We start from the raw sequence: 25597 nt of genomic DNA on the forward strand, positions 1-25597 counted from the left end.
TATTTTAGCAGAAGGAATGGGGCAAAAATTGCACACTAAATGCATTTACATGTTATTCTGAAATCATAGTGTGTTCCAAGAAACACACACACAACACAAGCACACCAAAAAAGCAGCAATCCACACACATACACTTAAAATTCTACATCTAACCCTACACTAAACTGTACATACACTACTATCTATCCACTTACCTTAACCCAAACCCTAACCCTAAGGTCCGTCACTATCGCACACTCACCTGACCTGTGCCCTAACCCTAACTTACCTATCCCGCTCTAACCCTAAAGTCTGTCACTATCGCACACCCACCTCACCAGCACCCTAATCCTAACTCACCTAACCCACGCCCTAACCCTAATGTCCGCACAATCGCACACTTACCTGAACCCGACCCATGACTTTCCACCACAGTGCTTAAAATCGTGAAGCTACAGAAACAGCCCACCGAATTCTTTCCCTGGGAAAGAATTCGGTGTTCACGGCTTCATGATAATCAGTTGTCAAACTTCACAGTTCGAACATAAGGTGTTCGAACTGGTGAAGTTTTGACGAACTGATAGGAACCCGGATTGACAACTAGCTCACAGATAGGATGCAGATAACAAAAAAACAGGGCAAGTTACCTCCAAAGAAGAAACCAGTCACCCATGGAGTCCTCCAGGGTTATGTGCAGAGACCTCTCCTGTTTGGCATTAACATTTCCAAAGTATAAGTCAATACCAAAGGGCTCTGGTTGATTATATTTGCAGATGAATGCAAGCTAGGCGCAATCACTAAAGCCCCAAATTACTTACCCATCCAGTAGGAAGGTTGGCTCTAAAAGATAACTTGTGCCAAAATCATGGACTGAAATTAAATGCCAAAAAATATATTATTGTATCCTTTGGTAAGTTATCTACCCTAGGGAACTACCACATTGACAATATACCCCTAAGAGTTGACTTAATTGTTCAGGATTTTGGAACTTATGCGGAGAGCGACTTAACTTTTGACCAACATGTTTCTACTGATGTAAAAAAAAGTCCTTCTGTATTGCACAGCTTATAAACAAAGAGATTGTGTCTTGATCTAGGAATTTCACCGTCCCCCTTTACTTGGCCCTCATATGGCCAATCATTGAATATAATGTCCCCTTTGGCATATATCTGTACAGACACATGCAATAACTGGAATGTCCACAGAGATATCTTACTAAATGGATAAAAGGCCTAAACAACATGCCTTACATGGACAAACTCAAAGCCCTGTCACTATATTCGGTATCTACAGACTGCTAAGAGGTGACCTGCATCTGGCATACAGGGCATTCTCTGACCCATTACTGATGGATTTATTGCACATCAGCAAGTCAAATGGCATCAGAAGTACTCAATCTAGGGATCTAAACCTCTTCTGCAACATCAACAGAATGTGTTGAAGGGACAGGTATATCTCAGAGAGGATAACACTGCTGAGAAACAGACTCCCCATCTACATTTTCAAGTGCAACTTAGACCTATGGATGGGAAACAGAAACTGACCACAGAACGGTTCCTACTAATGGACAGATGCACCTCTTATATGCTTTATCCCATGCACGGATAACTTCAAATTATCTATTGTATGATCCCAGTTATTCTCATTAGGGGTAATATATCATTATCAACCATGAGATGAGCAAGGCCAATCTACAAACAAATGGGATAGGTTATTTTGAGGGCGAAAAAGGAAACTGGTTAGGCTTAGAATGGCCTGCAAGGGCAGCTAGCCTAGTACTTACCTATGAACCTATAAATACAAAAAACAAAAATACAAATATTTTGCTGCTTTGCATTAGCATACATCATCATGTGTGCATTTTAACAAATGTATATATTTTTTAGGGGACACTGCAAAAATATATGAGGGGTGATTTTAATAGTAAGTTAGGAAAAATAATATTTTGGCAGGTAAGACTAAATACTAATATGCCCTCTGGATTGAATGAGACTTTAACTATGAAGTTTTTGTTAAGGTTGAATACTGACAATAATCTGTAACATAAAGAATGTTTAATTACATTACTTGTTAAAGGCTTTAAATGTAACATCACACTCTGTTGTTTCAGCTCTCAAGAAATTTGAAGGAATAAAGATGGTTAACACAGATTTACTGGTACTTGTATGCTGCTTTTTGGTTCTTCCAAATGCACTTTTTTGTTCCTGGAGCCCCTTTAATCCTTTTTTAAATGTTTCCTTGCACTGCCTGAAATGGGTATAATTTCAGCAGACAGTTATAGTACATTGGAAAATATTACCTTGAAAGAGGATTTCTCAGATTGTAGTGAAGCACTGCACTCTCCTTTCTCTCCCTCTCTTGTCGTGAAGCACTGCACTCAACTTTCTCTCTCTCTCTTGTCGTGAAGCACTGCACTCTCCTTTCTCTCTCTCTCTTGTCGTGAAGCACTGCCCTCTCCTTTCTCTCTCTCTCTCTCTTGTCATGAAGCACTGCACTCTCCTTTCTCTCTCTCTCTCTCTCTCTCTCTTGTCATGAAGCACTGCACTCTCCTTTCTCTCTCTCTCTCTCTCTCTCTTGTGGTGAAGTACTGAACTCTCCTTTCTCTCTCTCTCTTGTCGTGAAGCACTGCACTCTCCTTTCTCTCTCTCTCTTGTCATTAAGCACTGCACTCCCCTTTCTCTCTCTCTCTTGTCATGAAGCACTGCATTCCCCTTTCTCTCTCTCTCTTGTCATGAAGCACTGCACTCTCCTTTCTCTCTCTCTCTCTCTCTCTTGTGGTGAAGTACTGCACTCTCCTTTCTCTCTCTCTCTTGTCGTGAAGCACTGCACTCTCCTTTCCCTCTCTCTCTTGTCATGAAGCACTGCACTCCCCTTTCTCTCTCTCTTGTCATGAAGCAATGCACTCCCTTTTCTCTCCCTCTCTTGTGGTGAAGCACTGCACTCAACTTTCTCTCTCTCTCTCTTGTCGTGAAGCACTGCACTCTCCTTTCTCTCTCTCTCTTGTCATGAAGCACTGCACTCTCCTTTCTCTCTCTCTCTTGTCATGAAGCACTGCACTCTCCTTTCTCTCTCTCTCTCTCTTGTCATGAAGCACTGCACTCTCCTTTCTCTCTCTCTCTCTTGTGGTGAAGTACTGCACTCTCCTTTCTCTCTCTCTCTTGTCGTGAAGCACTGTACTCTCCTTTCTCTCTCTCTCTTGTCATGAAGCACTGCACTCCCCTTTCTCTCTCTCTCTTGTCATGAAGCACTGCAGTCCCCTTTCTCTCTCTCTCTTGTCATGAAGCACTGTACTCTCCTTTCTCTCTCTCTCTCTCTTGTCATGAAGCACTGCACTCCCCTTTCTCTCTGTCTCTTGTCGTGAAGCACTGCACTCTCCTTTCTCTCTCTCTTGTCATGAAGCACTGCACTCTCCTTTCTCTCTCTCTCTCTCTCTCTCTTGTCGTGAAGCACTGCACTCTCCTTTCTCTCTCTCTTGTCATGAAGCACTGCACTCTCCTTTCTCTCTCTCTCTGTCTCTTGTCATGAAGCACTGCACTCTCCTTTCTCTCTCTCCCTCATCATGAAACACTACACTCTCTTTTCTCTCTCTCTCTTGTCATGAAGCACTGCACTCTCCTTTCTCTCTCTCTGGTCGTGAAGCACTGCACTCTCCTTTCTCTCTCTCTGGTCATGAAGCACTGCACTCTCCTTTCTCTCTCTCTCTCTTGTCATGAAGCACTGCAGTCTCCTTTCCCTCTCTCTTGTCATGAAGCACTGCACTCTCCTTTTTCTCTCTCTCGTCATGAAGCACTGCACTCTCCTTTCTCTCTCTCTGGTCATGAAGCACTGCACTCTCCTTTCTCTCTCTCTCTCTTGTCATGAAGCACTGCACTCTCCTTTCTCTCTCTCTTGTCGTGAAGCACTGCACTCTCCTTTCTCTCTCTCTTTTCTTGCCGTGAAGCACTGCACTCTTCTTTCTCTCTCTCTCTCTTGTCGTAAAGCACTGCACTCTCCTTTCTCTCTCTCTCTCTCTCTTGTATTTTTCCTGCTGTAGTTTACCTTCCTCCTGATGACCAGACAAGTTGTGGGAAGAGCCTGTTTACAGTGGCGGACTGGGAAGACAAGTTTTAAGAGTAACATACTTGCAGGCATTTACCCTTCTTATTCCAGTATACAGCAACAGTGTATCAAAACGTTACCAGCAGCAACAGACAATGCAGAAGACACCACATGTACATTAATTATATGCATAAATAAGCTAGTGCTGCAGATATCATTGAATAACAGTTAAAAAATTATTGCATGATACTAGCATTGCAGAACTCTTTTTCAGTGCTTTTGTTTCTCTTGCACAAAGTATAGTAAAGAAAGATAACCAGACAAAACCTTGGTATGAGACATGGACAACATTACAATTAACAAATAAGAAGTAGGTGCTAATTAGGTTTGGGAATACTAGGTTAAATCATGCAGTTCCACAGTTATAAATATTCTTTGCATGGATTAAATGTTAGAGTTAGTTTTAAGGAATTCAAGGCCCTATTCATAAAGACTGTGCATCATAGAGTAGGTCTAGTACAGGTAAATAGTTACAAAGCATGCAGTACAGGAACTAATCCAAATTTCCATTTGCTCAAAGCACTCTCTGGTAATGTGACTTGTTCAAGATCATTCTGTAGGGAAATGGAAGCTCTGAGACTCAAACCCTGTACCACAGGAAATAGCTCATTAAAAGGTCACAGCATTAATCATCTTAATAAAACTGTACTCCAACAATCTTTGTGATTCCTAAACTATAGTACATAATGGGGCAAGACATTACACGTGGTCTCACTCTATTAAATGTGTTGCTACTTTGTGTGCTTATTACACACAATTCATGGATTACATTTGCAAATTAACCCCCCTCTCAGGTTCTAAGACCATTCCCAAATATAACAGCATCTGCCTAGAGGCTTGTTCCAGTGAGGTGACTTATGGGTATGGGACCATGACTGCATATCAGCAGATGATATTATGTAGGTGAATGCAGCAATCTACCCCTCCCCCCTCCCTACTGGTATCCTAGTCAGCATACAGAGATTAGCACCACCTTCTGACAGCAGTCTGCAATTTAGACAAATCTGCTGCCAAAATCCAATAGTCTGCCCCTGGGATGTCCTTGAACTCCAGCCTGTGGGAGCTCAGTTATCATAATTTACTATCATTACTATAGTATGGAAGCAATAATAGATCCTCTGTCGTGTCAAATGAGTAAAATATCTTATGAATCACTCAAAAGCATAATGGCAGTGCTACAGGAGAAAACAGTGCACAAGGGCATATAAGTCACATGTCTCAACAGCTGAAAACAATGTAATGGGTATATGTCACATATCTCAACAGCCGAAAACAGTGTGCAAGGGCATATAAGTCACATGTCTCAACAGCCGAAAACAGTGCACAAGGGCATATAAGTCACATGTCTCAACAGCCGAAAACAGTGTGCAAGGGTATATAAGTCACATGCCTCAACAGCTGAAAACAATGTAAAGGGTATATGTCACATATCTCAACAGCTGGAAACAGTGTGCAAGGGCATATAAGTCACATGTCTCAACAGCCGAAAACAGTGTGCAAGGGCATATAAGTCACATGTCTCAACAGCCGAAAACAGTGTGCAAGGGCATATAAGTCACATGTCTCAACAGCCGAAAACAGTGCACAAGGGCATATAAGTCACATGTCTCAACAGCCGAAAACAGTGTGCAAGGGTATATAAGTCACATGTCTCAACAGCCGAAAACAGTGTGCAAGGGTATATAAGTCACATGTCTCAACAGCCGAAAACAGTGCACAAGGGCGTATAAGTCACATGTCTCAACAGCCGAAAACAGTGTGCAAGGGTATATAAGTCACATGCCTCAACAGCTGAAAACAGTGCACAAGGGCATATAAGTCACATGTCTCAACAGCCGAAAACAGTGTGCAAGGGTATATAAGTCACATGCCTCAACAGCCGAAAACAGTGCACAAGGGCATATAAGTCACATGTCTCAACAGCCGAAAACAGTGTGCAAGGGTATATAAGTCACATGCCTCAACAGCCGAAAACAGTGCACAAGGGCATATAAGTCACATGTCTCAACAGCGAAAACAGTGCACAAGGGCATATAAGTCACATGTCTCAACAGCCGAAAACAGTGTGCAAGGGTATATAAGTCACATGCCTCAACAGCTGAAAACAATGTAAAGGGTATATGTCACATATCTCAACAGCTGGAAACAGTGTGCAAGGGTATATAAGTCACATGTCTCAACAGCCGAAAACAGTGCACAAGGGCATATAAGTCACATGTCTCAACAGCCGAAAACAGTGTGCAAGGGTATATAAGTCACATGCCTCAACAGCTGAAAACAATGTAAAGGGTATATGTCACATATCTCAACAGCTGGAAACAGTGTGCAAGGGTATATAAGTCACATGTCTCAACAGCCGAAATCAGTGTGCAAGGGTATATAAGTCACATGCCTCAACAGCTGAAAACAATGTAAAGGGTATATGTCACATATCTCAACAGCTGGAAACAGTGTGCAAGGGCATATAAGTCACATGTCTCAACAGCCGAAAACAGTGTGCAAGGGCATATAAGTCACATGTCTCAACAGCCGAAAACAGTGCACAAGGGTATATAAGTCACATGTCTCAACAGCCGAAAACAGTGAGCAAGGGTATATAAGTCACATGTCTCAACAGCCGAAAACAGTGTGCAAGGGTATATAAGTCACATGTCTCAACAGCCGAAAACAGTGCACAAGGGCATATAAGTCACATGTCTCAACAGCCGAAAACAGTGTGCAAGGGTATATAAGTCACATGCCTCAACAGCTGAAAACAGTGCACAAGGGCATATAAGTCACATGTCTCAACAGCCGAAAACAGTGTGCAAGGGTATATAAGTCACATGCCTCAACAGCCGAAAACAGTGCACAAGGGCATATAAGTCACATGTCTCAACAGCCGAAAACAGTGTGCAAGGGTATATAAGTCACATGCCTCAACAGCCGAAAACAGTGCACAAGGGCATATAAGTCACATGTCTCAACAGCCGAAAACAGTGCACAAGGGCATATAAGTCACATGTCTCAACAGCCGAAAACAGTGTGCAAGGGTATATAAGTCACATGCCTCAACAGCTGAAAACAATGTAATGGGTATATGTCACATATCTCAACAGCTGGAAACAGTGTGCAAGGGTATATAAGTCACATGTCTCAACAGCCGAAAACAGTGCACAAGGGCATATAAGTCACATGTCTCAACAGCCGAAAACAGTGTGCAAGGGTATATAAGTCACATGCCTCAACAGCTGAAAACAATGTAAAGGGTATATGTCACATATCTCAACAGCTGGAAACAGTGTGCAAGGGCATATAAGTCACATGTCTCAACAGCCGAAAACAGTGTGCAAGGGCATATAAGTCACATGTCTCAACAGCCGAAAACAGTGTGCAAGGGCATATAAGTCACATGTCTCAACAGCCGAAAACAGTGCACAAGGGCATATAAGTCACATGTCTCAACAGCCGAAAACAGTGTGCAAGGGTATATAAGTCACATGTCTCAACAGCCGAAAACAGTGTGCAAGGGTATATAAGTCACATGTCTCAACAGCCGAAAACAGTGCACAAGGGCATATAAGTCACATGTCTCAACAGCCGAAAACAGTGTGCAAGGGTATATAAGTCACATGCCTCAACAGCTGAAAACAATGTAAAGGGTATATGTCACATATCTCAACAGCTGGAAACAGTGTGCAAGGGCATATAAGTCACATGTCTCAACAGCCGAAAACAGTGTGCAAGGGCATATAAGTCACATGTCTCAACAGCCGAAAACAGTGTGCAAGGGCATATAAGTCACATGTCTCAACAGCCGAAAACAGTGCACAAGGGCATATAAGTCACATGTCTCAACAGCCGAAAACAGTGTGCAAGGGTATATAAGTCACATGTCTCAACAGCCGAAAACAGTGTGCAAGGGTATATAAGTCACATGTCTCAACAGCCGAAAACAGTGCACAAGGGCGTATAAGTCACATGTCTCAACAGCCGAAAACAGTGTGCAAGGGTATATAAGTCACATGCCTCAACAGCTGAAAACAGTGCACAAGGGCATATAAGTCACATGTCTCAACAGCCGAAAACAGTGCACAAGGGCATATAAGTCACATGTCTCAACAGCCGGAAACAGTGTGCAAGGATATATAAGTCACATGCCTCAACAGCTGAAAACAGTGCACAAGGGCATATAAGTCACATGTCTCAACAGCCGAAAACAGTGTGCAAGGGTATATAAGTCACATGCCTCAACAGCCGAAAACAGTGCACAAGGGCATATAAGTCACATGTCTCAACAGCCGAAAACAGTGTGCAAGGGTATATAAGTCACATGCCTCAACAGCCGAAAACAGTGCACAAGGGCATATAAGTCACATGTCTCAACAGCCGAAAACAGTGCACAAGGGCATATAAGTCACATGTCTCAACAGCCGAAAACAGTGTGCAAGGGTATATAAGTCACATGCCTCAACAGCTGAAAACAATGTAAAGGGTATATGTCACATATCTCAACAGCTGGAAACAGTGTGCAAGGGTATATAAGTCACATGTCTCAACAGCCGAAAACAGTGCACAAGGGCATATAAGTCACATGTCTCAACAGCCGAAAACAGTGTGCAAGGGTATATAAGTCACATGCCTCAACAGCTGAAAACAATGTAAAGGGTATATGTCACATATCTCAAAAGCTGGAAACAGTGTGCAAGGGTATATAAGTCACATGTCTCAACAGCCGAAAACAGTGTGCAAGGGTATATAAGTCACATGCCTCAACAGCTGAAAACAATGTAAAGGGTATATGTCACATATCTCAACAGCTGGAAACAGTGTGCAAGGGCATATAAGTCACATGTCTCAACAGCCGAAAACAGTGTGCAAGGGTATATAAGTCACATGCCTCAAACAGCTGAAAACAATGTAAAGGGTATATGTCACATATCTCAACAGCTGGAAACAGTGTGCAAGGGTATATAAGTCACATGTCTCAACAGCCGAAAACAGTGTGCAAGGGTATATAAGTCACATGCCTCAACAGCTGAAAACAATGTAAAGGGTATATGTCACATATCTCAACAGCTGGAAACAGTGTGCAAGGGTATATAAGTCACATGTCTCAACAGCCGAAAACAGTGTGCAAGGGTATATAAGTCACATGCCTCAACAGCTGAAAACAATGTAAAGGGTATATGTCACATATCTCAACAGCTGGAAACAGTGTGCAAGGTTATATAAGTCACATGCCTCAACAGCTGAAAACAATATAAAGGGTATATAAGTCACATGTCTCAACAGCCGAAAACAGTGTGCAAGGGTATATAAGTCACATGCCTCAACAGCTGAAAACAATGTAAAGGGTATATAAGTCACATGTCACAACAGCTGAAAACAATGTACACAAGTATATAAGTCACATGTCTCAACAGCTGAAAACAATGTACACAAGTATATGTCACATGTCTCAACAGCTGAAAACAGTGTACAAGGGTATATAAGTCACATGCCTCAAACAGCTGAAAACAATGTAAAGGGTATATGTCACATATCTCAACAGCTGGAAACAGTGTGCAAGGGTATATAAGTCACATGTCTCAACAGCCGAAAACAGTGTGCAAGGGTATATAAGTCACATGCCTCAACAGCTGAAAACAATGTAAAGGGTATATGTCACATATCTCAACAGCTGGAAACAGTGTGCAAGGGTATATAAGTCACATGTCTCAACAGCCGAAAACAGTGTGCAAGGGTATATAAGTCACATGCCTCAACAGCTGAAAACAATGTAAAGGGTATATGTCACATATCTCAACAGCTGGAAACAGTGTGCAAGGTTATATAAGTCACATGCCTCAACAGCTGAAAACAATATAAAGGGTATATAAGTCACATGTCTCAACAGCCGAAAACAGTGTGCAAGGGTATATAAGTCACATGCCTCAACAGCTGAAAACAATGTAAAGGGTATATAAGTCACATGTCACAACAGCTGAAAATAATGTACACAAGTATATAAGTCACATGTCTCAACAGCTGAAAACAGTGTACAAGGGTATATAAGTCACATGTCTCAACAGCTGAAAACAGTGTGCAGGGGTATATAAGTCACATGTCTCAACAGCTGAAAACAGTGTACAAGTGTATATAAGTCACATGTCTCAACAGCTGAAAACAATGTACAAGAGTATATAAGTCACATGTCTCAACAGCTGAAAACAGTGTACAAGGGTATATAAGTCACATGTCTCAATAGCTGAAAACAGTGTACAGGGGTATATAAGTCACGTCTTAGCAGCTGAAGACAGTGTACAGGGATATATAAGTCGCATGTCTCAACAGCTGAAAACAGTATACAGTGGTATATGTCACATGTCCCAACAGCTGAAAACAGTGTACAGAGGTATATAAATCACATGTCTCGATACAGAACTACTTCCTGCTGAACTGTGTTGCAACATCAATGAACACAACAAAGAACTGAAGCTATTAAGCTACACATAGTGACCAAGGATGAATCTGTTACCCGAGTGTGAATAAAGGTCAGCTGCTGGACACTGCTGTTGATGTCAGTGATCCGTATTTAAAGATCATGGTCCAGACTGATGGTGTACTAAACATAATGTGCAGAAAGTTTATATGAAAATGAAGGTTTATGAATGCCAGGGACAATGATGATATTTTTTTCAAAATGGGAGAGGGAGCAGTCTACAGTTCCCTCAAAGCTATAAGGAAGAAAGAAACACCATGCCTGTTCTAAAAAAGCTGGCATTTGTATCATGCTAAGACATGATGACCTTAGAGCTTGCGTCAGTGTGCACCATTTCATGGCTGAAGAAATGTCAGGAAATTTTTGAGAAAAATGAAGTTAATATGACAATGTTTTGTTGAACTGCAATCAAATGATGCTCTGACTCAAACTGTATGATGTCATGACTACAGGTGAGCTGTCCTGATGCAAATTATGCTATTTTGGTATACGTTTATTCCATCTTTCAAGGTAAGAAAATATATAAATTGGTGAGTATAATGGAAATCCATAGAATACTAGGTAACAAGTGTATCCTGGCTGAAAAAGATCTGAGTAAAAGCAATCACAGAGGATCTAGGTTTATAAACTTTTGCTTTCACTCTTGACAAATGGCTTAGCAAGATGTGGAAGTCTTAGCTTGGAAGGGTTTTGCATTGTTCTAAGCCCTTCATATTGAGATAGCACCCTAGATCTACCTCTGAAGGTTTTCCATCAAAGGGGACTTCGTACAGAGAATGGTCTCACAGGCAGAGCTGCTTGCTAATGCAGCAGTCCTAGGGAGTGGCTCACACTAGATAATGAAACTAATTTCATGTTCAAAAAAGAAGTGTAGCTGGCTCAACCAGTGTCCTGTGCCAGTACCATGAACCAGCACCCACTCCCTCAGCTCTCCAAGTGAAGAGAAAGAAAAACACTTTACTGTATTAAGCCAAAAGCTGTATGATCCAGGTACCTCCAAACATACCTCTCAACCTGGAAACATCAAAAATCTGGACAAGGCCCATGAAAAATAGGTACAAATCTGTACGCTGATTAACATAAAATTTGCATACATAATTAAGTAACCCCACCCACTCCAATGGAATTGTGGGATAGCAACTTTCAAATGCAAACTGAACAGACAGCCAAAATATGGCACCAGAGTCCCCCTACAGCCATTCCAATGTCCCATTAACTGGCCCCATTTACTATAAACAATAATGTGCATACTACTTAAATTACTTACAATGATTATTTGGATTTTACTTTTACATTTTATAGTACAATGCACAAACACCAATACATCTGCTAAACAAAACAATACAGTCTCACAATGAAATCAGACAGAGTAGAATCCACAGCCTTCAGCACCAAAAGCAAATATTTAACCTGTTATGCCATTAACAATGCAAGCAGCCTCCACATAAGCAACACGAAACTTCTCTTCCCCTGAAGCTCTCAGCTCCTTGTAAAATTCACTTAACACTCAACTGTATCTCTTAACTTTGCAGCACAAGAAATATGGATATAGCCAAACTTTATTGGGAGGGGACAGAAGCCCAAAAACCAGGGACACATTTTAAACATTGCTTGTATAATTTTAGAAAGTTGCTAGAATAAAATGTTGTGTTACCACCATGTGTTTCACTGCCAAGTCTAGAACCCAGGAGGACCATGTGCACTAACATCAGAGCAACATACCACTATGCCAAATCAGCAGTTTCCTAAACAAGAGGAAGACTAAAACTTAAATGGCTATCATTTAGTGAATTCAGTTCTCACTTCTCACCATAGCTTTCAACTTCTTAGCACAAAAACATGGACAAAGCCAATAACGGGGGAATACATAATTCAGTTCTTACTTCTCTCACCATAGCTCGTAACCTCTTAGCACAAATAAACCTGGACAAAGCCAATAATGGGGGAATAGAAGGACGGTGCACACCTCACACAGAAAACAGCTCTGCATTTGAAAGAACAGCAGCTCAGTATTCAAAATAATGAATGATTGACGGTGCACACCTCTGCAGGCAGCTCCAGGTCGTAAGCACACACCCTTCCTTGTCATAAGGGTACTTTTCCGTTAATGGGGCAACAGTCAGAATGCGCGGTTGAAGGACCGTTGATTTTTTGGTACAGTTCAGCTGTTATTCTAAATGATGCAGCAAACATATAGAGAATGATGCAACTCCGTAAACATTTCAACAGGTTAAGTACATTTGTACAAGAAGGAAAACCTTCTATGGAGGATTTGTCAAGCATTTACTGAAGCTGACTGCTGAACTATAAAAAGCCCGAGTTCCTTCTCCTCAAAAACACCAGAGCATACAGCATGTCCCCACCCCCTCCAATCTACTGCTGCAGTATGCATCTTATTCAAATCATCAGATTCCACCTGTGCATATATGAGGGGAAAAGGGATCTAAGTAAAAGAAAAAAAAAATCAGAGCCAATGTTAATGTTGCCGCGAAATGCGAACACAGTCAGCCTTCCAAATCAGCACATGTTCGCAAACAGGAGCACTTCACTATTTTCTTTTTGTACGATATAAAGTGCTTGATGTACACCTTATTTATGCAATAACAGGCAATCTTTCTAAAGGCACGTGTATGATTGGCACTGACTTGTGACAAAATGAGGAACAATCCCACAACAAAGCCAACATTAAGCACAAAACAACCAAATATGCAGCACTGACTTTGGAGGAGAAATCGGTAATAATGTGAGAAGAACATAGGCAAAATGAAAACCAGAACACACCACCAACGCAATAAGCAGTACTGAGTCTGACATCTGACAAAATCAATGGCAGTGAGACAATGAAGGCAAAACCGATAAACCATGCATAAACGAGCAGCACTCAACATCAACCGGGCATTTCCCACTGATGCCCTCTTAACGTTTTGTTACCATTTTCATTTCTCATTCTCAGCACCTATCCATATGTTGAGAAAATCAGTAGTAATCTGTGTGCTAAGACTGACTTAAAAACAGAAAAAACAAAGTGGCACTGGGTTGACATCAACTACGCATTCTTACTGTAACTGCCCCGTTAACAGAAAAGTACCATCATAAGTTACGGGTCGGCAGCTGAGAGCTCACACATACACACAGAATGAAAACAGCTGTGCATTTTTTGTGCTCTTCCTACCTCTGCGTGCAGCTTCATCCATTCCTCCATTCCAGGCACACAGGCACAAACCCTTCCTTGTAATGCCTCAACTCTTATGCACGTTGAACTTGCATCCTTCCCGCTAAGGAATTGAAGAGTTGAGCACGTTGAACTCTTTAAGCTCAATTCCGACAGGCTGTTTCTGTTTCACGGAGCTGACGTCATCGCGCGCGTGATGACGTCAGCTCTAAAGCCGTGAAATAAAATAAAATTTAAAATAAAGTGCAGGGAAATCGGAAACTAAGGGGAGCCACTCGGGAATCGTGGCACCCCATTGTTTAGACCCCAAAACTCGGTAAAAACCGAGTAATTCGGGACGGTTGGGAGGTTTGCCTCCAAAAACTCTTCCATTGAGTAGCAAAAGCAACAACAACAACAGAAAACAGATGTTCCTTCCAGCTTTGCCAGATGCATAACACCCCCTCTTGCCCAGCTATTCAGGTCCCAGTCCCATTTTTGTGCTTTGCCTCCAACCCTCCTTTGATGCATTCAGACCTGGTGCCATGTCAGGTTTAATCTAAAAAAAGAAAACATTTCCTTCTTATAAACTGTAACATACTGCTTGCTACAAATGTAGCAAATGGTTGCTACTGTTTATTCTCTGCCTGCATGGAGTGCTATGGTGCTCATGTTTTAGTTAAAAAAAGCCTTCTTATAAACTGTAGAAAACTGTTTGCTACATGTGATAAATCAAGATGCTGCCAGCCCAGCTAGCTGGAATTTTGTGAATGACTGCATGTCAATTGAGAAATATTTATATGATTTGTATGGAAATGTGGCACTGCCAGCCCAGCTAGATAGAATGTTGTAGATAGTTCTATGTCATTTGTGAATAGTGATATGATTTGTATGCTTGTCTTATAAATGTAAGAAAACTATATGTTCTGTAATTAGCTTCAGGATTGTAACCACAGTGCACCCTGTTGGAAAAGAGCAGAGATGTGTATAAACTATATGCCAATGCAAATGTATGGTTTCATGGTAAAAGTTAACTTGCAAAACTCTAGGAAAATAAGCTGATAAAGGATTTTATGAGTGTGTTTACCAGAAACTCTTTTTGTTGTTTGAAACAGATGTAATTACACGTTTCCAAGGTAATTGTTTTATGACTTCCAGTTTCTGGCAAGCTTCTAAGAGAGAATTGTCAGCTTCTACGAGATAATTATTTTTCATACAGACATGTTAAATTCTGTTGATATCTGTTTAGCCTGGGAACTAGATGCAAGCGTAAAATAGTGATGTCATCTAGCTAACCCAGCAGTAATGTGTATTATTGAACTACCTCATATGGAAAGAATGCATTTTGTATCTTGCTCTGGACCTGTTAACAACTCACCAGCACTTTGACTTGCTCTGTAAGTAAGTTATTTAGAACATAGTTTCTCTTAGAGATAAATAGGAATATAACAAGATTAGTGTAGATGTTTTCTATATTTATCTGAGACTGCCCTACTATGTTATTTTAAAGTATTTCCTGTGATTGTGAACTCTGCTGTCACTGTGTTGAGTTAATAAGTATTGTCTTGTGCTTTTATTGTTTATTATTAAATACTTTTAAACCTTTTAATTGTGGCTGTTTTCTGTGTAGGGATATTTAAGTTCATAGAGTACTTGCATATGTATTTGGTGATACTGTACAAGCCACTTCTAAATAGCCTTCAAGTCTTAGTCGCACTTACCAATTGGACAACAATAGCATTGCACAGTAGACTTGATCACAGTTTGGGAAGGGCCATTTATAGCTGATAAGTGGGGGTTTTGGTGGCAGTGCTAACTACCTTATGGTCTGGGCAGAAGGGGGCATAGCTAGTAAACTTGTGCCAGCCTTCCCCAGGTGTGTGTATATAAATCAAATCTCAAAGTGTGCGTGTGTGTCAGTTACTTGGGCAGGGGTACAAAGCACTGGTTGGACAGAGAGAATGCTGAATGGACTTGGCTTGGAACCCTGGATAAGGACTCCATTCTATACCTGTGCCAGTAGGGAGTCTTATTGGGGATCTGGAGAGAGAGAAAGAGAAACCAGCCCCAAACTGACTGTGATCTCCGTGTTCTCTTAAGGGAAATTGTACTTTACTGTGTGTGTATTTGTCATCCTACCAATGCGCATGTCCCTCGGTGGTGTTAGTGGCGAGGACTGAGGCTCCTCGATTACTGGGCCAGTGCATGGGTGTCACACTACAGTCTATACCCAGCCTGCACAGAGTGCTACAGCATTGAGGGTTTAGTTAAAAAAAGAAGAGTTTTTTTATCTTTTAAACTGTAATAAACTGCTTGCTACAATGTAGCATATAGTTAGTACAGTTTAGACCACACACAGAACACTAAAGAGCTCAGGTTTGACTGCAAATGCAATTGCAGCTTTTATAATCTAGTATTGCATTAAAGAAAGCTCAGGATCATCCGATTGCTCCCCCAACACTTTGTGCCCGGGACAGTTGCCCCTGTCAACTCAGTCTAGCTATGCTACGGTTTGAAAAAAACAGTCAGAGCACTCATTGTAAATCCCGAATGGCAACAGCAATGAGTGATGGCATTTCTTCAGTACCTGCATTTATTTATTCATTTTAAATGCTGGAAAAAATGCTGGTAATGGGAATAACAAGGGTACTAAAGTACTAAAATGAAAAGTGTTCTCTCAACAGACAGACTACAAAAAACTCAGTTAAGCAGAGACATTGCCTAATTAGTTTTGTTCTCCATGAATGCAACATATTGTACCTCACCGTAGACTACTCACACTATCTCCAAACCCTATGCACAATTAATTTTACACTTTCCTTCACTTCTAAACTGCTTGCTGGAGCAGAATAATACAAAAACAAAAACAAACTAGAAAAACTTCACAGATTTGGATACCGGCATTGCCCCTAAAAGTAGCTCCATGCTGTACCTCACAAGTTGTTACCTCCCAAAGTAAAGCTATCTGCCTTTCTTCAGTGATTTCATTCCACAGTGACTTGGCAGAAAAACACAGTTTTTATTAAAAAACAAAACAAAATGTGAAGCAAATATCTGAACATTCTGTCAAAAACTACACCAAGTCATATGCTACAAGGACCAGCACACTTGCATATTTATAAAAGCAAACAACAAAAAAACTGCACAGTCATCAATGTACTGAGTAGCCACAGAGCGTGCCCAGTAAATATTCTGTATAGATAAAAAACAAACAACAACAAAAAAACTGCACAGTCATCAATGTACTGAGTAGCCACAGAGTGTGCCCAGTAAATATTCTGTATAGATAAAAAACAAACAACAACAAAAAAACTGCACAGCCATCAATGTACTGAGTAGCCACAGAGTGTGCCCAGTAAATATTCTGTATAGATAAAAAACAAACAACAACAAAAAAACTGCACAGTCATCAATGTACTGAGTAGCCACAGAGCATGCCCAGTAAATATTCTGTATAGATAAAAAACAAACAACAACAAAAAAACTGCACAGTCATCAATGTACTGAGTAGCCACAGAGTGTGCCCAGTAAATATTCTGTATAGATAAAAAACAAACAACAACAAAAAAACTGCACAGCCATCAATGTACTGAGTAGCCACAGAGTGTGCCCAGTAAATATTCTGTATAGATAAAAAACAAACAACAACAAAAAAACTGCACAGCCATCAATGTACTGAGTAGCCACAGAGTGTGCCCAGTAAATATTCTGTATAGATAAAAAACAAACAACAACAAAAAAACTGCACAGCCATCAATGTACTGAGTAGCCACAGAGCGTGCCCAGTAAAGATTCTAGATGCCCCAAACTACCACAAAAGGGCAGAAGAGCACTAAAGTCCTTTTCCAATAATGACATTATTTATAAATGATAAGATCTTTTTCTGAAATAATTTCACTGTTTAATAGCAATAATACACTCATTTGTGTTGGTAAAGCAGAGTTTACCCAAAGGTATCTTCTTAACCGGCCACATTTTGTTTTTGCATGTCTGGTGTTTGCTTCATACTGTTCTGTTAAAAGCTGTTTTTTTTTTGGGGGGGGGTGATAAATGAGGCTGAAATCACTAAATAATGGTATATGTCTAGTTAGCTATATTGTGAAGCTAACAAGGGCAGGTCAGGCATCAAAAGCTATTTTTCCGTATTCTATGGCGCAATTTCATTGTGAGAAACATTGTTTTAAGTAGCTTCAATTCTCCTCTTAGCTGCACATAGAAAGTGTCTTGAATACCCATTTAATTTCCAGTGGCCATGCTGATTGGTCTGTCTAATCAGCACGCACATTTTTGAATAGTATGTTATTTGAAGACAGAGACTAGAAATAAGACATGAATGTGGGCTTGAGAAACTGTAAAATCATGACACACCCGAAAAAGGGTGTGACTGCACTAGTTTTGTAGAAATTACATATAGTGAAGAGGGATGCCTGTCGGTTCTGTGGTTATTTTCAGAGAATCTGGACTTCTTGCTGAAGACTGGTAATAAATTATCTCATCGTCCTGCAAAAGTCTGTAGTGCGGCAGTGCTGAACCACTGCTGACCACACTGCAAAAGCCTGCAGAGTTATGTATGACCAGTCCAGCCATTAAAGCAGCCTGAAGTGTTATATTAATATACTCAGGATTTACAACAGACAAGCAGAGTGGTCTGTTCAAGCAGTGTGCACATTTTTAATGCTAAATAGTTTATTGTATAATTGTATAATTGTGTGTGTGTGTGTGTGTGTGTGTGTGTGTGTGTGTGTGTGTGTGTGTGTATGTATATATATATATATATATATATATATATATATATATATATATATATGTGTGTGTGTGTGTGTGTGTGTGTGTGTGTGTGTATGTGTGTGTGCATGTGTGTGTGAGTGTGTGTCATTGCAGTGCATGGGCCTTTAGGGAAAATGCTAAAATGGTCAGATCTAAAAGGTTTAGTGTTCAGTTCCAAAATATGGTAATGAGCCAATAATGATTTCTTTCTAACTGAGGCCATACTTATCTCTGATTCATATATTCTTGCTGTTACAGTAATTGGTCAACCCTCTTTGGGAAATCAGCACAAGCAGTAAGGCTTTTATTGAATTGCAGCCTCTTTCAAAAAATATGTCATTCAGAATAGTTACCAATCATTATGCTAACAGAGTAAAGGAGAAAAAAAGTAATGCATTTCAAGAGAAACAAAAAGCGTTCACCACATATGAAAATTAACTTTATTCTGCATTAGCTGTTTTTTATAGCTATTTCTACATTATTTGCACATTTGATGCTTCAAAAGAATTTGCAAAATAAGCGTATAATCCTTTTCATGCAAGAACATAATTAACCCTGTAACCCAAATTAACATAAGAGTAACTGAAGAAGTTTTCACCCATTTGAACCTAATTCAGGTTGCATTTCGTATTAAAGGAATCATAAACATTAATCATTGGCTTGCAATCTAAGCAGTCTTTAGGGAAAAAAACATATTTATTATTGAAATAAGTAAATTGTTTTTGTAATATTATTAGATTCTCACTTTATTACTTGTATTGTGTAGAAACATATTCAGAATAAACTCTAGTCCCAACGGATTGTTGTTGGCAAGTTTCTGTATGTTATATCCAGTTTACTTGTAAACAGACATTTATTTAGCAGTTTAAAAGAAATGCCATGGGATTTAACACTCACTCCTACAGAAAGGTGATCAATAATATTATCACATTCAAATCAGAAATAAGTCTCCAAACAATTATTATGGTCTAGCTTAGATTTTTATATATATTGCACCCCTCAAAGCTTTTCATAATGTGATAAATTTCATGCAGTTAATTGTTCTTCTTCTTCACCTGCTTATTGCTTGTCTGATAGATGAAAACATCTTTTAATAGTTTTTAATTGCACTGAATTGCTACTTCATCTTTACCGCTTTGCATGGTAATATTTAATTGTTGTAGCATAATGATGAACTAATGTCAAAAAAAAAAAAAAAATGGTTGTGCCACGTCTTCTGCTAATAAGAAAAAAGTATCATATCTCAGCTTAGGATTAGCTCTAACCCTGTATTGTGTGCATGTGATTAGGTACAGAGCAATGTTCCTAGTGTGCAGCACCAGGTGTAGAACTGTAAACACTAGAGACAGGATAAATTACAGCGCCATGGTTCTTTGAACAGGTTCAGATAAAATGTTGCTGCCTTCGTGCAGTATCAGTTGCAAACTATCTAGGAACAAGATTACGCAGAGAACCCTGCAAAGGAAGAGAGAAAAGGAGAGAGAGAGATAGAAAAGAGAGACTTTGCAGACCAGGTGTAGAATAATCTTTGCATACCTCAGAAAAGAATTAGCAAAAATAACTCTGCAATATACCTCTCAAGATGCAGACATTGACAATAGAAACAAAGGTCTTTGAAAAGTATGAACATCCAACCAAAAATCTGGACATCTAATTAGCATAATATTTGAATATCAGTTAGTATACAACTTCTTCCTGCTTTCAAGAAGAATGTGGGATCCTACTCAGAAACGTGTAGAAAAAAACAGAAACAAAAATATTGGAAGAATGTAAATACGTTTACGAAAGAGCTTTAATGAACTCTACTGCAAAATTCTACCTCACAACATAATTTATTTTTGCTTATGAAAGAAGCACTACTATGTTGGTCATACAGTGTAGTTTTTTTGTGTAGTAGACAGCTTTAAACATGACAAAACATGAGTGATATTCAGAAAATTGTGTGGAGGGGTAAATTAAGCTTAAAAACTGGGACATACATCTCAAAGTAGGACAGCATGTACAGGTGTAAATCAGGGCTGAAAATAGGAATAGTCCTCCACAGTTGATGGTCTGGTCTGCAGGCAGGTACATCATTGCATGTAGAAATTTGCTGTCATGGTACAGAATTAGATTTCTAACTATGCACCGAATATATAGGTTTAGATATATCAATCTATATGCATGGGGCATAATTAAATGTATAACTGCACAGCATGCTGTAGAATTAGATGTTTAAATCTGTATTCATGGCACAGAATTAGGTGCATAACTCTGTACCCACGGTATAGACTTAAGACATATACAAACTCTGCACCATTGATATAGAATTAGATATGTAGCTCTCCACCAATGATATAGAATCAAATATGCAGCTCTCCACCAATGGTATAGAATTAGATATGTAGCTCTCCACCAGTGATATAGAATTAAATATGCAGCTCTCCACCAATGATATAGAATCAAATATGCAGCTCTCCACCAATGGTATAGAATTAGATATGTAGCTCTCCACCAATGGCATAGAATTAGATGTGTAACTCTCCACCAATGGCATAGAATTAGATATGTAGCTCTCCATCCATGGTATAGAATTAGATATGTTCATAGGTTCATAGGTGTGTACTAGCCTAATAGCCCTGGAGCCTTTACAAGCCTAGCCCATAGGATTACCCTGCATCGTGCCACCCAACCTTAGTTCCCAGTGCTTCTGTCACGTAGAGCCACTGGAGTGATCCCTGGGGTGAATTTTCTATTTTCCATTCACTCATCAAGATTTCTCTTGAAGAGGGCCAGTGTGGCACTCTGCTTGACATGTATGGGAAGTCTATTCCATAGTATGGGCAGTCTGTGGGTTATGAACCTGTCCCTTCAGCTTGTTCTGTTTTTTGTGGTAATGAGGTTGAGGTCTCTGGAGTGTGTAGTGTGCAGGGATTGGAATTTCTTTAGATGTAGCATTTTTAACAGAGATGGGTCAGACATGGCTTTGTAAATCAAGCAGAGATCGCCTCTATGTAGGCGATATGAGACAGAGAATAGTTGGAGTTTTTTGAGTCTGTCTATATAGGACAAGTGCTTAAGGCCTAAGCTCATCTTTGTGAGGTATTTTTGTGGCCTTTCCAGTTGTTGTAGGTGTCTAGTGAGGTACATGCCAAATGGGGCATTGTACTCGATGATTGGCCTAATGAGGGAAGAGTAAAGGGAGACCAAGACCTCTTTCTTCCTGGATGCAAAACCCTTAGTAATGAGATGTGCCACATAGAAGGATTTTCTGTCCACAGTGGCAATGTGGTGGTCAAGAGAGAGGTTGCTGTCAACCTGTGTTCCCAGATCTCTTATGACACCTTCTGTGTTCAGTGGACTACCATCGATGTGGTAATTCATGGGAGCTGGGTTTTTCCCAAAGGGGATGACGACACATTTTTTGGCATTGAGCTTAAGGCCATGGTTTTGACACCAATCATTGGTCTCATTGAGGCCTTTCTGTAGGATGTCAACATCACTTGGGGAGTTAATTATGGCTCCCAACTTGCAATCATCTGTGAACTTTGTCAGCCAGAGTCCCTTCATGTTGGCCTGGACTTCCAAACAGGAGAGGACCCAGGACCAAACCCTGTGGGACTCCACTTGTGACTGGTCGAAAGTCTGACTTGGAGTCAGCTACATTCACACTGTGGGTTCTATCTGTGAGCCAATTTGATTTGTAACCCTCCTAGTGATATAGGGGTTGTTGCCTAGCTTAGTGAGTTTTTCTATGATTCCTGAGTGGGGAATGGTATCAAAGTCCTTGGCCAGATCAAGGTACGCTGTATGAACCACCTTGCCTTCTTCCACAGCTCTGGTGACTGACTCAAAGAAGTCAACCAGGTTGAGCAGGCATGATCTACCCTTCACAAAACCAAAGTGTGTGGGATCCAGAGTTTGGAGGTTCCCTATAACTTTGTTTATTAGGTCCATGATCATGCGTTCCATAACTTTGCATATCAGACTTGTAAGGCTAATTGGGTGATAGTCCCCAGGGTCTGCAGTCACTCCTTTGTGGAGAGGGATGACTGTAGCAGTGTGCCATTTGGTAGGGGCAAAGCCTGAGGTGAGGCTGTGATTGAACAGAGCACACAGGTGAGGTGCCAGTTCACTCTGTAGTTCATGTAGAACACAGCCAGGGATATTGTCAGGTCCCATAGAAACTGTATTCTTGGCCTTTGGATAGTGCTGTTTTAACCTGTGCAGCAAGTAATACTGGTTGCCTGGAAATCTACTGATATTGTGATTGGTCCTTTGGTGGAGGAGAGAGGGGTAAAGTTGGCATTGAATCTGTCGGCCAGTATATTGGCAATATCTGTTGGCTCGGTATAGGAGGTGCCATTGTGCAACAGCTCTGAGCAAATCTGAGTATTGCTGTGGAGATTCTTTACATAACTATAGAAGGCCTTGTGGTTGTCTTTACTATCTGCTGCAATTCTGTTTTCATAGCTAGCTTTAGAGGATTTGATGAGGAATCTCAACTTTTTGTTGAGGCTGATAAGGGAGTTTTTCTAGTCTTGGGACTTCACCTTATTTCTCATCAGTTTCCTCCTTCTGTTGTAGAGTTTTTTTATGGCAGGGAACCACCAGATTAGCTTCCTTTTTATGGAGGAGAGCATCTTGGTTCTATTGGGTATGGCGAGATCCATGCATTTGTGTACATGTTCGTATATGATTTGGCGGTCATGCAGCTGTTCTTCAATTGCATGGGTGCCGTGAAGTTAGCCACCTCTGTTTTTAGGAGCCCAAAGTTAGCTTTGGAGAAGTTTGTCATGGTGGGGGGTGGGAGGGATGTGGATTTCCAAGGTGATTAGTCTGTGGTCGGATCTAACCAGGGAGGAGTTGAGTATTGGTACAGAGCAACAGTCACCCATGTTAGTAATGACAAGGTCAAAGATGTTGCTACCTCTAGTGGGGTAAGAATGAGCTGGTCCAGGGCATTGGAATTAATGAATTCCAGGAAGCGTTGGGCAAGTGTATTGGTACATGAGTAGTTTTTCCAGTTAATGGAGGGGTAGTTGAAGTTGCCCAGTATGAGAGTGTTAGTTTGGACCCTAATATTTTCCAGGGTGCTTAGGAAAGTGGAGTGTGAGTCTTGGGTCATGGTTGGGGACCTATAGCAGGCTACTCTCCATACATGGTATAGAATTAGAGATGTAGCTCTCCACCAATGGAATAGAATTAAATATGTAGCTCTCCATCCATGGTATAGAATTATAGAATTAGATATGTAGCTCTCCACCAGTGGTATATAATTAGATATGAAGCTCTCCATCAATAGTATAGAATTATAGAATTAGATATGTAGCTCTCCATCAATGGTATAGAATTAGATATGTAGCTCTCCATCCATGGTATAGAGTTATAGAATTAGATATGTAGCTCTCCATCCATGGTATAGAGTTATAGAATTAGATATGTAGCTCTCCACCAGTGGTACAGAATTAGATAATTAGCTTTCCACCAATGGTATAGAATTAGATATGTAGCTCTCCATCAATGGTACAGAATTAGATATATAGCTCTCCATCCATGGTATAAAATTATAGAATTAGATATGTAGCTCTCCACCAGTGGTATAGAATTAGATATGTAGCTTTCCACCAGTGGTATACAATTAGATATGTAGCTCTTCATCCATGGTATAGAATTATCGAATTAGAATTGTAGCTCTTCACCAGTGGTATAAAATTAGATATATAGCTCTCCATTCATGGTATAGAATTAGATCTGTAGCTCTCCACCAATGGTATAGAATTAGACATGTAGCTCTCCATCCATTGTATAGAATTAGATACATAACTCTCTATCCATGGTATAGAATTAGATCTGTAGCTCTCCACCAATAGTATAGAATTAGATATGTAGCTCTCCATCTATGGTATAGAATTATAAAATTAGATGTGTAGCTATCCATCCATGATATAGAATTAGTGATGTAGCTCTCCACCAATGGTATAAAATTGGATATGTAGCTCTCCATTCATGGTATAGAATTAGATATGTAGCTCTCCACCAATGGTATAGAATTAGATATGTAGCTATCCATCCATGATATAGAATTAGAGATGTAGCTCTCCATCAATGCTATAGAATTAGATATGTAGCTCTCCATCCGTGGTATAGAGTTAGAGATATAACTCTGCAACTATGGTACTTAATTAGACATACCACTCTGCTCCCATGGCATAGAAATAAATGTATAATTCTGCATAGCAGGCACAGAATTAAACTAACAACACTACACCTTTTGTACAGAATTAGATGCACAACTGCACCCATGATGCCGGAATGAGAGGTATGACGCTGTATAATAGTACATACCTGGATGTAAATCTTGACACCCATGCTACAGAATATACTGGATAAGATACTGATGGACAAATTTGTGTTTTCCCATCCACTCATCAAGTTTACACTCAAAGACAGCACCTCACTGATCCTCTTCAATGCAACCTTAATGAGTTGATGGAAAAACACAAATGTGTCCCAGGGGTTCCACCTGTGTCCCTCACTGACAGGGGTGACAGGTGCTGAGTGAGGTTTCTTTTTGGGTGTAAACTCTTGGCTAGGCTTGTAAAGACCCTAGGGCCATTAACCTAGTAACCTCCTATGATCCTATGATCCTATAACTCTAAACTCAAGGTAAATAGTTAGATATATAGTTCTGCACCAGTGTAACCAGAATTAGATGTGTATCCAAGTCACAGAAACAAAACTAAATATGGAAATCTACACAGAAGGTACAGAAATAGATACCCTGGAAGACAGCTAATTGTGTTTCTCCACACACATGGTGCAGAATTAGATTTAGAATTATTTACCCATGACAAAGTAATAGATCTATATCTCTGTACTCAATGTGGGGACATAACCTTATTTATGAAATTTCATACATATGTGTCTCATCCAAAATTACTTTATCCATGAATTAATTATCATCTTCTTTTGGCTATTCCCATTAGGGGTCGCCACAGTGGATCACCTGTTTCCATTTCTTCCTGTCCTCTGCATCTTGCTCTGTCACACCAACCACGTGCATGTCCTCTCTTACCACATCCATGAACCTTATCTTAGGCCTTCCTCTTTTCCTGTTACTTGGTAGCTTCACCCTTAGTATCTTTTTCCCAATATAC

The sequence above is a fragment of the Protopterus annectens genome, chromosome 5.part1 (genome assembly GCF_019279795.1).
Source record: "Protopterus annectens isolate FY-2018-M chromosome 5.part1, PAN1.0, whole genome shotgun sequence".
Classification (NCBI taxonomy): domain Eukaryota; kingdom Metazoa; phylum Chordata; order Ceratodontiformes; family Protopteridae; genus Protopterus; species Protopterus annectens.